Source organism: Protobothrops mucrosquamatus, unplaced genomic scaffold (genome assembly GCF_001527695.2).
Source record: "Protobothrops mucrosquamatus isolate PMUCROS unplaced genomic scaffold, P.Mucros_1.0 scaffold6233, whole genome shotgun sequence".
NCBI lineage: Eukaryota > Metazoa > Chordata > Lepidosauria > Squamata > Viperidae > Protobothrops > Protobothrops mucrosquamatus.
Window position 1 is genome coordinate 7665 of NW_015392064.1, and position 12948 is coordinate 20612.

Consider the following 12948-nt stretch of genomic DNA (forward strand, 5'->3'; position numbering starts at 1 on the left):
TGGTTGATTGTTCTCATTGCCAGAAAATGTCTCCTTATTTCTAGGTTGAATCTCTCCTTGATCAGTTTCAATCCAATGTTCCTTGTCTGACCTTCAGGTGCTTTGGAAAATAGGTTGTCTCCCTCCTCTCTCTGACAGCCCCTCAAATATTGGAATACTGCTATCATGTCATCGCTGGTCCTTCTCTTCACTAAACTAGCCATGTCCAGTTCTTGCAATCATTCTTCATATGTTTTAGCCTCCAGGTCCCTAATCATCTTTGTTGCTCTTCTCTGGGCTCTTTCTAGAATCTTAACATCTTTTTTATAGTGTGGTGACCAAAACTGGATGCAGTATTCCAGGCGTGGCTTACTAAGGCAACTTATTTACCTGCAGGCATTGTTGCAAACATTGCAGATTCGGAGAGCATCTTGTCTTCTTCACAGATCTCTCAAGATGGTTGAAGCTCATCTTGACCTTTTAGAAACAGTCACCAAAGGTATTTTTCCCTTCCATGTTTGAGTGGGGTTTGATGTCTTTTAAGTTGCTTCTGGTAAAACTTGGTCAGGATGAGTGAGAGGAACTTATGTAAGTAAATCTTGCAGTGCTGCAAATTATGCCTTTCCCCACTATTTGGCCAACAGAGTGAAATACCAAAACAAACAATTTATGGACAAGAATAAAAAAGTAGGAGTGCTAATACATAGCTGTGAAGGGTAGTTGACATTGATAGCATTATTTTCCTTATATTTCTAATTGCAACATTCTATCCATGAGTGTATCTTTTNGGCTCTGAAGCAAAGGAAATCAAATCAACTTGCTTCATTCTTGGAAGTAAAAGAACAACTTGGCCTTGTGAAGCAGTTTTAATAGACTGGTTGTTTTGAAGTTTTGTCAAGCAAGACACTTTATTAAAGCTTCACGTTGCCTCATATATAATGAACATTTCTCTTCATCTTACATTTGTTTTCAGCTAATTACATCAATAGTACAATTCCACAATTTCAAAGATCAGATGCTGTGAGGTGATTTACCAAAGCCTCCTCACCAAAATAGACCCTACTTAAGAATCAGTGTATAATTCACACAAGTTACCAACTCCTTCAGACCTGTGAATACTTCAAGAGATACAATGTATTCCCCCTATAACAAAGAGAAAAAATTAATTACCAGCTATAGAAAATCATTTTGTTTGATAGTTTCAAGCAATGGTTGCCTGTAGTTTCAACTTTATACCTTTAAAAGCTTCCGATATTGTGAATGTGAATCTCTGATTTTCACAGTTGTCTTGATTGTTTCTGCACAAAAGAAACAGTGATCAAGAGTTTGCCCAAATAAAATTATTCTGTTATTTTTCCACTATTTAACACATACAGTAGGAGGAGAAAGCAGTATTCAAAATACATTTAGAGGCATAATAACTGGATAAATTATTGCGAATGACAAGGGGGTAAAAGACAAAAAAATGGCTGCCAATACTTTAGCCATGCAAGAGCATTCAAACAGAGTCTTATATTAGCTGCTGTGTCCCTGAAAAGTGATGCCAGAGACATCATGATATAATTACACAAATGCTGAAAAATTGTATAATCTGCATGATGATGAAATGATGCACATAGCATTATTGCAGCTTGTACATGATGTCTTTAATACCACCTCATAGAACAGGAGTACACAACTTTTGGGTGGTGAATTAAAAAGATACATCTCAAGTGAAGACCACCTTCTTATAAAGATGTGCATGCGGCAGGGAAGATTGTATTTATATGCTATCTACTGATGATGATGTTGTTGATGATGGTGATGATGATGATGATAACAAAAGTTATTATTCTGATGTCAAATTTAGGACTACCAAAAACTAAATTACAAATAAAAGGTGTTCTAAAGAGTAATGTGTGATTATTTGACAGGGGGATTTGTGCCGAATGAAGTATGAAAAAATCCTAAAGGAATTTATTATATTAAATTTATCTTAACAGTAATCGATGTACTGTCCAAATATGCCTGGGCTGTCTCTTTATCTGATAAGTCAGGACAGAAGGAGGCAGCTGCCTTCCAGACCATCTTCAAAAGTTACAGACAGATGCCAGGAAAGAGTTTAAAAAGTGTGTCAGGTGGAGCTGCTAATGCTAAAGAAAATGTTAAGATTTTATTTCAAGCAATTTCTGTAAAATATTTTAATCTAGGATGATAACAAGAGACTTAAGTGAAGTCTTCATTCTTATATTTGATTGTATTTCTTTTTTATATTATGTTCTGTATTTTTATTGTGTTTTGTTTTTTTAGGTCTGTAGTTTTTGGGGTTTTTTTAACTATTGCATTGTTTTTGCTGTATTTGGTCATTGTTTCTTCATAATAATAATAATAATAATAATAATAATAATAATAATAATAATAATAATAATAATAATAATAATAATAATAATAATAATAATAATAATAATAATAGTAATGAAGTTGGAAGGGACCTTGGAGGTCATCAATCCCCTGCTCAGGCAGGTAACCCTATACCATTTTGGACAAATGGCTGTCCAGTTTCTTCTTAACAACTTCCAGTGTTGGAGCATTCACCACTTCTGGAGGCAGGTTGTTCCACTGATTAATTGTTCTAACTGTCAGGAAGTTTCTCCTTAGTTCTAGGTTGCTTCTCTCTTTGGTTAGTTTCCATCCATTGCTTCTTGTCCTGCCTTCAGGTGCTTTGGAAAATAGCTTGACTCCCTCTTCTTTGTGGCAGCCCCTGAGATATTGGAACACTGCTATGATGTTACCTCTAGTCGTTCCTTTCATTAAACTAGACATACCCAATTCCAGCAACCGTTCCTTATATGTTTTAGCCTCCAGTCCCCTAATCATCTTTGTTGCTCTTCTCTGTACTCTTTCTAGAATCACAACATCTTTTTTACATCGTGATGACCAAAACTGGATGCAGTATTCCAAGTGTGGCCTTACCAAGGCATTGTAAAGTGGTATTAATACTTCACGTGATCTTGATTGTATCCCTCTGTTAATGCAGCCCAGCACTGTGTTGGCTTTTTTGGCAGCTGCAGCACACTGCTGGCTCATATTTAAATGATTGTCCACTAGGACTCCGAGATCCCTCACAGTTACTATTGTTGAGCAAGGTACCCCCTATACTGTACCTGTACATTTGGTTTTTCTTGCCTAAATATAGAACCTTACTTTTTCTTTTTTCTTTTTACCTTGCTAATAATGGACCATAATTACTTTTTAAGAAATTCAGCACAATTGTATACAATGGTTTTATCTGTTTGATCCTGAGAACCACCAACTGATAGTATGCATTTTTGTGAACACAATCCACTTTATGCAATTTAGAAAACATGAAGTTTATCAACCCTCAATATATCCTGTTCTGTTGTTTTGCTCACAAAAGGATATATTGTAAGTCTGAACAAATACAAGAAAATACAAGAATGAGAACAAATTTCATAGGGCTGTTAAAGACTGCATATTCATACTTACCTCCCTTCAGAGTTCCACAATATGAATAGTCATCATCTACACCATGACAAACAGTACTCTCCCATTTTAAGGCTTTTAAAGGTCCATTCCACAACTGTATGCGTGCGTCAACAACTGTCAAATCAGCCTCTGCAGAAATATGTTGCAAAAAGTTCATTGATAATATATTTATGCAATTATATAAAATAGGTCTATAACAGTGGTGGCGAACATATGGCACCGCTGCCAGAGGTGGCACTCAGAGCCCTCTCTGTGGGCACGCACGCCATCGCCCCAGTCCTAGGCCTTCAGCTGGGTTTTATAAAACCTTTTCACTTTAGGCCTCCGCCACCATGTTCAAAAAAAAAAAAAGGTTCAATCAATCAGTCAATTTCAACTTCTTGCGGGAAAAAAAAGATCTTGCAAAGTTGAAATTGATTGATTGAACTTTTTAGTCCCAACCAGTCTGCCGTTACCACCGCAGCCTCACCCACCCAATGGGCCACACCCACCTGGTGTGGGTAAGTGGGTTTTGGGTTGCAGTTTGGGCACTCAGTCTCTAAAAGGTTCGCCATCACTGGTCTATAACATATTCCTTGCATGTGTATGTGTATGAGAAAGAGAGTAAAAATTTGATCACTTTAAATTTCTTTTTAAATCCATGGGATTTCACAAAACATTTTGTGTCCCAGAAGAAGGCATCAGTTGAAAGCATATTTATACAGACAATTATAAACTGTGACAACAAAGCCAGAGGAATGATAAATATTTTATCATATTTTATCATTTATGTCAGATTATACATTTTCAATCTTGTAATGAAATTTGGGACTAATCAGAGACCTTCCACCAAACAGTTGCTTCCAGATGTGTTACATTATTCCTACTATCATTTTCAATAGACTACTCTGGGTCTCTCTTGTTTTACAAAATACAAAGCCATGATTTATGCATCACAAACTGCAATGAACAGGTTTACATAATAATCTAAGGAAAAACAAACAAACAAATGTTTGATGCTCAGCAGTACAGAATGTAAACTCAAGTCATTGACTGGGAAATAAGCCCATTAAGCTGAACAGAACTTAAATGTGTACAATGAAAGGCTTGAGCCAATTTGTCTGTAGTAAGGCTTGCTTAGGAGAAATTGCTATCTAAAACATTATATGAAACAATAAGGACAAGGTTGCTTATTTTATATAAGTGTACACCCTTAATAGGCTGTATTTTTATTAGAACCAACTGTATGGCATAAAAGAGTGTTAGCAATCATTTTTATCAAAATTTTATTATTTTACTGCTCACCATTCTGTGAGTAATCTGTGATTGCTTTATTATATTTCTTGTAAGCTGCCTATGTAAGCATATAAACAGGGAGCAAATCCCACATTCACTAGTACTGATGTTACCTCAGTATTTTATAATGAAATACTATATCTACAAACAAACAGCCAGATTCTGAGAGCACTAAGGACTCCACAGTTCAACCCTGAGCTACAGATATTCTCTTCTATTTTTTAAGGTTACTGTGAAATATGTTGAGCATTGTGTATGAATCTAACTGCTAGGGTCATTCAAAAATATATTCAGAAATGAATATGAACTACTGTGATATAGAGATGTAGCAGTGAGTTCTATGAATGTTAACTTTGCAGTAGTTGACAGCACTTCAACTTTTTAGAAAACATGCTGTCAGTCTTAATTTTCTCTCATGCTTCCCAATAATAGCTATTGAATACTGAAAGTCAGTCCTCCTGGAGTAATCAATGTACAGGTAGTTCTCAAATATGACCAGCCAATTAATGGCCAAACTTATGACAGTCCCTCCAAAAGCTGCATACAAGCCTATTTCAAATTTACAGAGGCTGCAGTACCCCTGCAGTCATTTGCCCTTACAACCAACCACAAGGATGCTTCAATGCCCCCCATCTTTCTCTCCCCATCATGCTCTGACAGGACTCCACAGTGCTTGGGCTGGTACCCATATTTACTGGAACCAGATGCCATTTTCAGCGTTCTGACAATTCCTTGAGGAAAAGGTGGCTGAAAAGTTCTGAACTTTTGTTGTTGTTGTTAGTTGCGAAGTCTGTCTGACCCATCGCGACCCCGTGGACAACGTTCTTCCAGGGGTCGCGATGGGTCAGACATGACTTCGCAACTAACAACAACAACAAAAGTTCAGAACTTACCCACACTTAACCCCCTCCCTCTTCCAAAAACCCACATTTCTTCAATAAAGAAAACAAAAACAGCTCAGAGGGTCAGACTTGTTGATCTCCCCACACAATTAGGTGCTGAAATTAAACTCTCTGCCTCTGCCCTCCAATTTCGATCCCCTTTAACCACTTAATTTGCTAAATTTAGCTTATCCCGAAACTGCCACTTTGGCATGCAGGCAACTGGCTTCACAAAGCCCAGCAAGGGCCAGGAAAGGTTTGAAGTTTCCTGATTGCCAGCTGATCAGGGAAGAGGCCCAGACCCCTCAGAGGCTTGCTTAGAAGCCTCTCTGGCATTGAAATGGGGAGCTAGGCCCTAATCTAGCTGGGGTCTTCCCCCCCCCCCCCAGCTGGGCTGTTTTTGGCTTTGAAAATCTTTTTGCTGCTTGTCTGCCTCCTTTAGGGACCTAGCCTCACCCACCCATGAGGTACCCCATGCTCGTTTAACGACTTCCACATTTGTTTAACAGTAGGATCAGGGAGAGAAGGGGCTGGTGGTTGTTAAGCAAGGCTGTCTAACTTAACAGTTGTCACTATTTGCAATTGTAATGAGCAACTGTTGTACATTGAGCATTACTTGTATATGCAGTCCAATGAAACACTACAATAGTTGCAAAGATCAGCCAAGTCTGGTGCTTGATCCTGAATAAGCAGAAGCACTTTCCACTCCATAGAAAGTTACCATCAGATCCAACCCAGCAACAGGAAAAAATAGCCAGCATGGTATACTTGCTGAACAAGTAGTCCTTAGAAGTGGTCATTAAGCAAGGCCACCTGTAATGGAGAACAATTAAGTCTGGTGTGGTCTGACATAGGCAGTAAACTCACTTGGAATCCAGAAAATAGTACCTTGCCATTCTGTACGATCCCGTAACAAACATGGCTCCACTGAAAAGAAGAATGTATCTCTCCCAGAGCCTGCAAGGCAAACAAATTTAATAAAGGAAAAAAAATCATTAAAAAATGACACGAATCTTTGACCATTCCTGTTGGACTACTACAATACACATTTAATATATTTTTGAAAATAATATCAATAAGTGTCAACCAATACTTTGAGTCTGTGTAGGGTTAGAAGAAACTAGCAAGACAATACTTAATCAGGATAATATAGAGCAATTGCATCTTGAAAAACAGATTATATAAAAAAAACATAGTTTAAGGCAGGGGTCTTCAAACTTGGCCCTTTTATGACTTGTGGACTTCAACTCCCAGAATTCCTCAGCCAGGCATGCTGGCTGAGGAATTCTGGGACCTGAAGTCCACAAGTCATAAAAGGGCTAAGTTTGAAGACCCTTGGTTTAAGGTTTCTTCTAGATCTGTAGCTAATTGAAGCAGCTGAGATTGCAACAGAGATGATGTAGATCAGGCATGTCAAACTTGCAACGTCACGTGATGGCACGCAACGTATTGGGCTGATTTTGCCATTGCCGGCAATGGGGTGGGCGTGGCTTCCACGTGACGCGTCCGGCCCGTGGGCCGGCAGTTTGACACTCCTGATGTAGATATAGTATTCTATTTAGAGCTTTAAAATTTGCTTGTTTCTAATCTTTGAGGCAATGTTATTTATAGATTATTCTATTTTTGTTCTCCTACCAAAATATTCTACAAACCATGTGACCCACCAAGTCATAAGAAGTCATCTTCTCATAAATGGGGACACACCAGAGCTTTCAATAAGCGAAGGAAGAAGTTATTAAACCATCTCCGACCATATTTGATGGCTGAACTTTTCCGAGTAGATCTCAATTTTCATGTGGCATTCAAAACAGTTTTAATATAGTATTATTTTCTGCTCCAAAGCAAATATTTAAAAAAGTTCTCTTTCAGCTTTGTAGGTTATAAAAAGTGGTAAAATAAATGTAAAGGCATGCCTACTTCTTGTAGAAATAAAATATTTCAGTCCCCACTGCTTGTTCAAATGTGATATTAATTCATTAGTTCATTTTATTTGAATTAGAAGAAATTGTTATGGTTCTCCCCCAAGATTGAAACTAATTTACTAAATGAAAAATAACTTTTGTGCCAGTTCTAAAATAACTCATTAGCAAATGAGTGGGACCAAGAGTGTGCATGAAAAAACAAAGGCGCAAGTGAAGGCACAAATGTGATTTGTCTTTTATGACTCGTGGACTTCAACTCCCAGAATTCCTGAGCCAGGAATTCCAGCTGGCTCAGGAATTCTGGGAATTGAAGTCCACGAGTCATAAAAGAGCCAAGGTTGACTACCCCTGATCTAGATAGAAGATAACAAAGGTTGTTCACTCCTGAATAGGGAGGATTCAAGGTTACCATAACACTATCAACCCCTAGAATAGACCTAATAGAATTGTACTTTCTGTGTTTCATAACTATTTGACTGGAATTTCTACAGAAGTTATTACACTGACGTTATGATAAGGTAATGGAAATTAGAGCATCTTAGGGTAAAAGACTTGGGATACCTATTTAAAATCTGAAAATCATTCTGTGATGCTGCAGTCATAAGACAACAAGCCTATAGGTGTAGATCTGACACCAATTTAGCCATGAACCAAATATTGGAAATACATTTGAAGTAGGGTGGAATTTTGTCTTTCTAAGTACTGCATTTTTCTATGTTATTCTTGATTGGTGAAAAGAAAATAACTTCACTTTTGAAGTTTAAAAATCTGTTGAGATTAAGTAACAATTAGTTTCATTTTCCTAACCAATACCAATGCTATTTTTACTAAGAACCTGAAATCATAAAGCATCAGATTATGGTTTTCATTTTACAGAAATCTGCTTTGGCCAGATGTTAAATCAAAAGCGGAAAGCATGTGAAATAGAAATTGCTAATGAAGAACATAATGGAAACCCAATGCAATATCCAATAGTCTTAAAACCAGAAATTTGTTTGGCTCAGACTAATTGAGGGATAAATGATCTAAAGAAACAAAAAGGTAAAAAGAAAATTTATTTTTTTTAATTTTAATGAAATTAAAAAAAATAATTTTAAAAATTACATTGGTTTAAAGTTTTGCAAACCAAAGAGTTTTTCAGCTGAAAAGCACCACACATGTATGGTTTTCTAATTAAACTTGTGCATCCTAGATTACAGGTTATCACATTAAGAGTAAAGACCATACCAATACGTGATACTAAAGCTAAATTTGTCAGAGTTACTTTATTGCAAAAATAGAGCAAATGGAGAAAGAGTTTCACTTTACTGAAGACACAGCTTTTCAAGTGTCTGTAAGAATGTGTGTCAGTATTAACTGCCAGCAATTGCCTAGACAAGTTCCTGGCAAGGATTTTGGGAAGTGGTTTGCCAGTAAGGAACTTGGCTCAAAGTCACCCAGCTAGCTATGTGCTTAAGGCAGGACTGGAACTCAGGGTCTCCTGCCTCCTAGCCTGATGTCTTAACCACTACACCAAACTGTCTCCCTTTCCAAATTATACCAAACTGGCTCTTTACTTAAGTTACACCTAGCCTTTTTGTAAATATATAACAAGAAAAGGAAGCACAAATACTACGCAAAAGAGCTGTAGGTTAGTGAAAAGCAAACACACAGAGAAATCTAGAAGTTCACCAGAATGAAGACTCAATGGAAGTCTCTCCAAAATGACCTCCCTCCTTCTGATCTGTTTCCAAGTACGGTACTATCCAGGACACATTTTTTCTGGCTCTTTTAACAGAACAATAAAGCAGAAGGGACAAACTAATCTGAAAGGTTTTGCAAACTCTGCTAAACAAAGGCATAGTGGTTCTTTACTTACCACAATAGGAATATAAAATATCAATGTCATGGGATGTACAAAGCAGTTGTTTTTCCACTGCCAACGCAAAACCATAAACAAAAAGAATGATAACAAGTTGGAAAATGTGTAGATATCTCAACACCATCTTGTCAGCAACGAAGTAACTTCATTTTCGATAAAAAGAGGAACAATGTTTCGCTTTGTCATCCTCAAACGACATTTTTTAAAGGGGAATAGCTATATTATATCTTAAATGATACCAAAACAATTATCTGAAATTGTCTTCCAACATTTTAGCCATTGTTATAGAAGACATGCAATATATTTTCTGAGTCTCATTTTGGCTTTCTGTTAATGAATTATAAAATTATACAAATTACAAAAGAGAGAGAGAGGGAGGGAGGGAGAAAGAGAGAGAAATTACTCTATTCACTGAAGCTTGATTTGATTATGACTGTCAGGAGGCAGACCCTCAAGAAATATTGGTTTCTCAGTTCAGCTTTATTATGGCCTTCATAACCCTCATCTAACCACCAACCTTTTCCTTCATTCACAAGCATGAATGGACCCTTTCAGGACATTATATATGCTGGAGTAAACCTGACTACAGAAACCTGACCCAGAGCTTAATCAGTAGTTATTCCCATGGTGGCCTCTTTAATATGCTCAGAAATAGCAATTTAATTAAGCAAATCAACTGATCAAAACCTGCCATTTTTTTAAAAAAAATGGAAAAATCTGGATTGGTAGATTCCTGTTGTGTTCTTCCTGTTCACATTTATATACAATAAGGTTCTGATCCTAAAAATGATGGGGTTAGTTAAAATCAACTTTGATCTTATATCTAGAAATGATATAAATTATGGTATACCTGCAAAAATTTTATCATAGAAAAGTATCTAAGCGAACAGGTAAGTTTTTCTTATTCTATATATAAACTTTTCAAAACTTCTAGTTTAAGATTAGGTTTGTATGCAAGGCTGTAACACCAAGGCAGTTCCTACTAGCATAAGAATTAAGCAGATATGCACATTTGGGCTACTGCTATGGCACATTTGTTAACTGTCTATTGTAGCAGCCAAGATGAATAATCATACTTGTCATTCTCCAAAACTGAAGAGTAGATATACTGCCATCCTCCTATATGTAGATGATGCTGTTATCTCAGTTTCAATTGGCCAAAAGTGAGTTATGCATTGAATGCATAAGCATTCAATTATACAAATTGTACAAAACTTAAAGGATGCCAAGCATCCTAAAATTCATCCCTGGCAACTAAATAGGCACTCAATTGCAGAGGTTAAAATCTTCATGTGTTTGGGAATAGTGTTTTATTTTACTGGACAGAGCACATATGGAATATATTCTTCAAAAATAACAAAAGTTAACATGAGCTATGACACATTTCTATTATTCTAGAGGTACATGCTTCATATAAAGGTATAAACTCTAGAGGGTGGTGCTCATCTCCATAAAATATGCTTCTTTTTGACCACATAACTTTTATAATTATCTAATTTTTAAATATTTTTTCTTTTAACTTGTCCTCTTCTTTTTAAACTGGTCAGTGACCATAATCAAGTTTATTGAGTTATTTTATTTGTCCTACTTTGTCCATAAATGAATGGAAAACAGCTGCAAAATCATACAATTTCACAGCTTTTCATAATGGAAATAATCCATTTTTGCAGCTCAGGTGTAGCAGATGCCATAGAAAATTTTGACTGCGATTGCCTATCACAGTAATCATGTACCTTTCTCAGGACAATCATTTTTTGGAAGAACCACATGTATTGTGTCTGGTCTTAAATGTTATGCATACTTCCAAAAAATTAGCCATCTTTCTAGCTATTGTTATGTATACATTACTGTTAGAACTTCTGCCTTTTTGTGAAAGTGATCATCAAACAATATTTGGTTGTGATCATTACAGATGCAGGAAATTTGCATGTAAACTATTTAACCACAGATATTGTTGGGTATAGCCGTAATGTTCTTCAGGGTAAGACTAACCACTATTCCAGTGTAATTGAAATCATTTTGAAGACTAGAAATCAATCTACCCTTTATTCAGATGTGTACAAAACTTGTGCTTTATTACCAAACTATATTCCTTCTTACCCCTTAAATATGGCCAAAGGTCATAGAACCTATATGTGCACTACAGCAGAGATCCCCAACCTTTTGGGCACCAGGGACCAGTTCTGTAGAGGTTTTTCCACGGACCGGAGGGTGTGTGGTTTTGTGTGCTGCCTGCATCCTGCGGATGGGGCTTTGCTTGTTTGTGCGGCCTGGTTGCTGGCATGCCGTGGTCCGGTACTGGTCCATGGACCGGGGGCTGGGGACCTCTGCACTAGAGGAGCAGGCAGTTTGCCTTTGCATAAATATGTAGAATGGAAGTTATGTGACTGTGTAGACCAGGTTTGTAAAATCCATCCTTCAAAGGATATAATTTTTAATTAATTTTATTAATCAGCCTTACAGACAAGAAATAAATCTTTCCACTGTTGTCACTTATGCCTAAGCTAGTAAATTCTTGTGATAGTTCATATGAAGTCGTAATATTACTGAACTCAGTGTCAACAATCCAAAAACATAGTAACCCTTAAGAACATTTTTTTAAAGAAAAAAATTGTGTATGCCCCACTAAGTTATTTCACTTATTAGTAAGCCAATTATGGCTCCATTTATTTAACAATGCATGCTTTTTGAGCACTCCATTAGAGGGGCCTGCATTTAAAGGTGTCATACAGTATTGTGGTACAGGTCCCTCTAGTGGCAAAAACGCTTACTGTAGTGAAGTTCATCCATTCTTTACTTATCCATAATTGTGAATTGTAACTTCAATAGTAGTTTTGGAAAAACTGAAGAACATTTCAATAGGCAGAAACTTAAAAATAAAAAAATAAAAACAGGCACTCCTTAAAATTGAGCTAGTTCTTAGAACTGGGAGAGGATTCTTTGAAGAATGTATCAGTCCATCTGTGAAATAGATTCTATTGTCATAAAAATGCTTTTTCAAAAGGCAACGGACTTCATGTTTTTTCTTTAGACATTTTGTTTCTCATCCAAGAAGCTTCTTCAGTTCTGACTGAATGGTGTGGCAGCGGCGGGGGGGGGATAGGAGGATTTATATTCCTTGCAGTCATCTGGTCATTAGCACTCTCTCTGGGAGTTGTTGAGGCCACTTTGAGGTTTATCAGGGTCTTGTAAATCAGATTGCAAATGGTTATGGAATCTTCTTGGAACTGCTGAAAGGACAGTGTTGTAAACAGGAGATAGTGGTGTCATATCCCTCCCCCTCTACTGAGAGAGGGCTATTCAATTTTAACATAGATGACCTCTTTGACCCTTCACTGTCCAGAATGGTCTCCTCTGATCAGAATGTGGACTCTGAAAGAGGGGTCAAAGACGCAACATCTTAAAAGACCATATTTTTGCTCAACAGACTAAATGCCTATCCCAGTAAAAGCATTTTTAATCACACTCATCAATATTTAAAATAACAAAACTAGAATAATGATGAAAAAAGCAATATTAGGTCATCTAGAACCTGTGAAAGACT

At 36.9% G+C, this 12948-nt stretch overlaps 1 long non-coding RNA gene across 1 annotated transcript; it reads right to left on the reverse strand.

Annotated features, from left to right (window-relative positions):
- Positions 1-840: 840 nt before the first annotated feature.
- LOC107300144 lies at positions 841-9474 on the reverse strand. Its single transcript, XR_003810684.1, has 5 exons — positions 9402-9474; positions 6489-6578; positions 3466-3594; positions 1216-1277; positions 841-1122 (listed from the first exon to the last, which is right to left on the reverse strand). It is a non-coding gene; the product is annotated as an uncharacterized LOC107300144 (long non-coding RNA).
- Positions 9475-12948: the final 3474 nt, after the last annotated feature.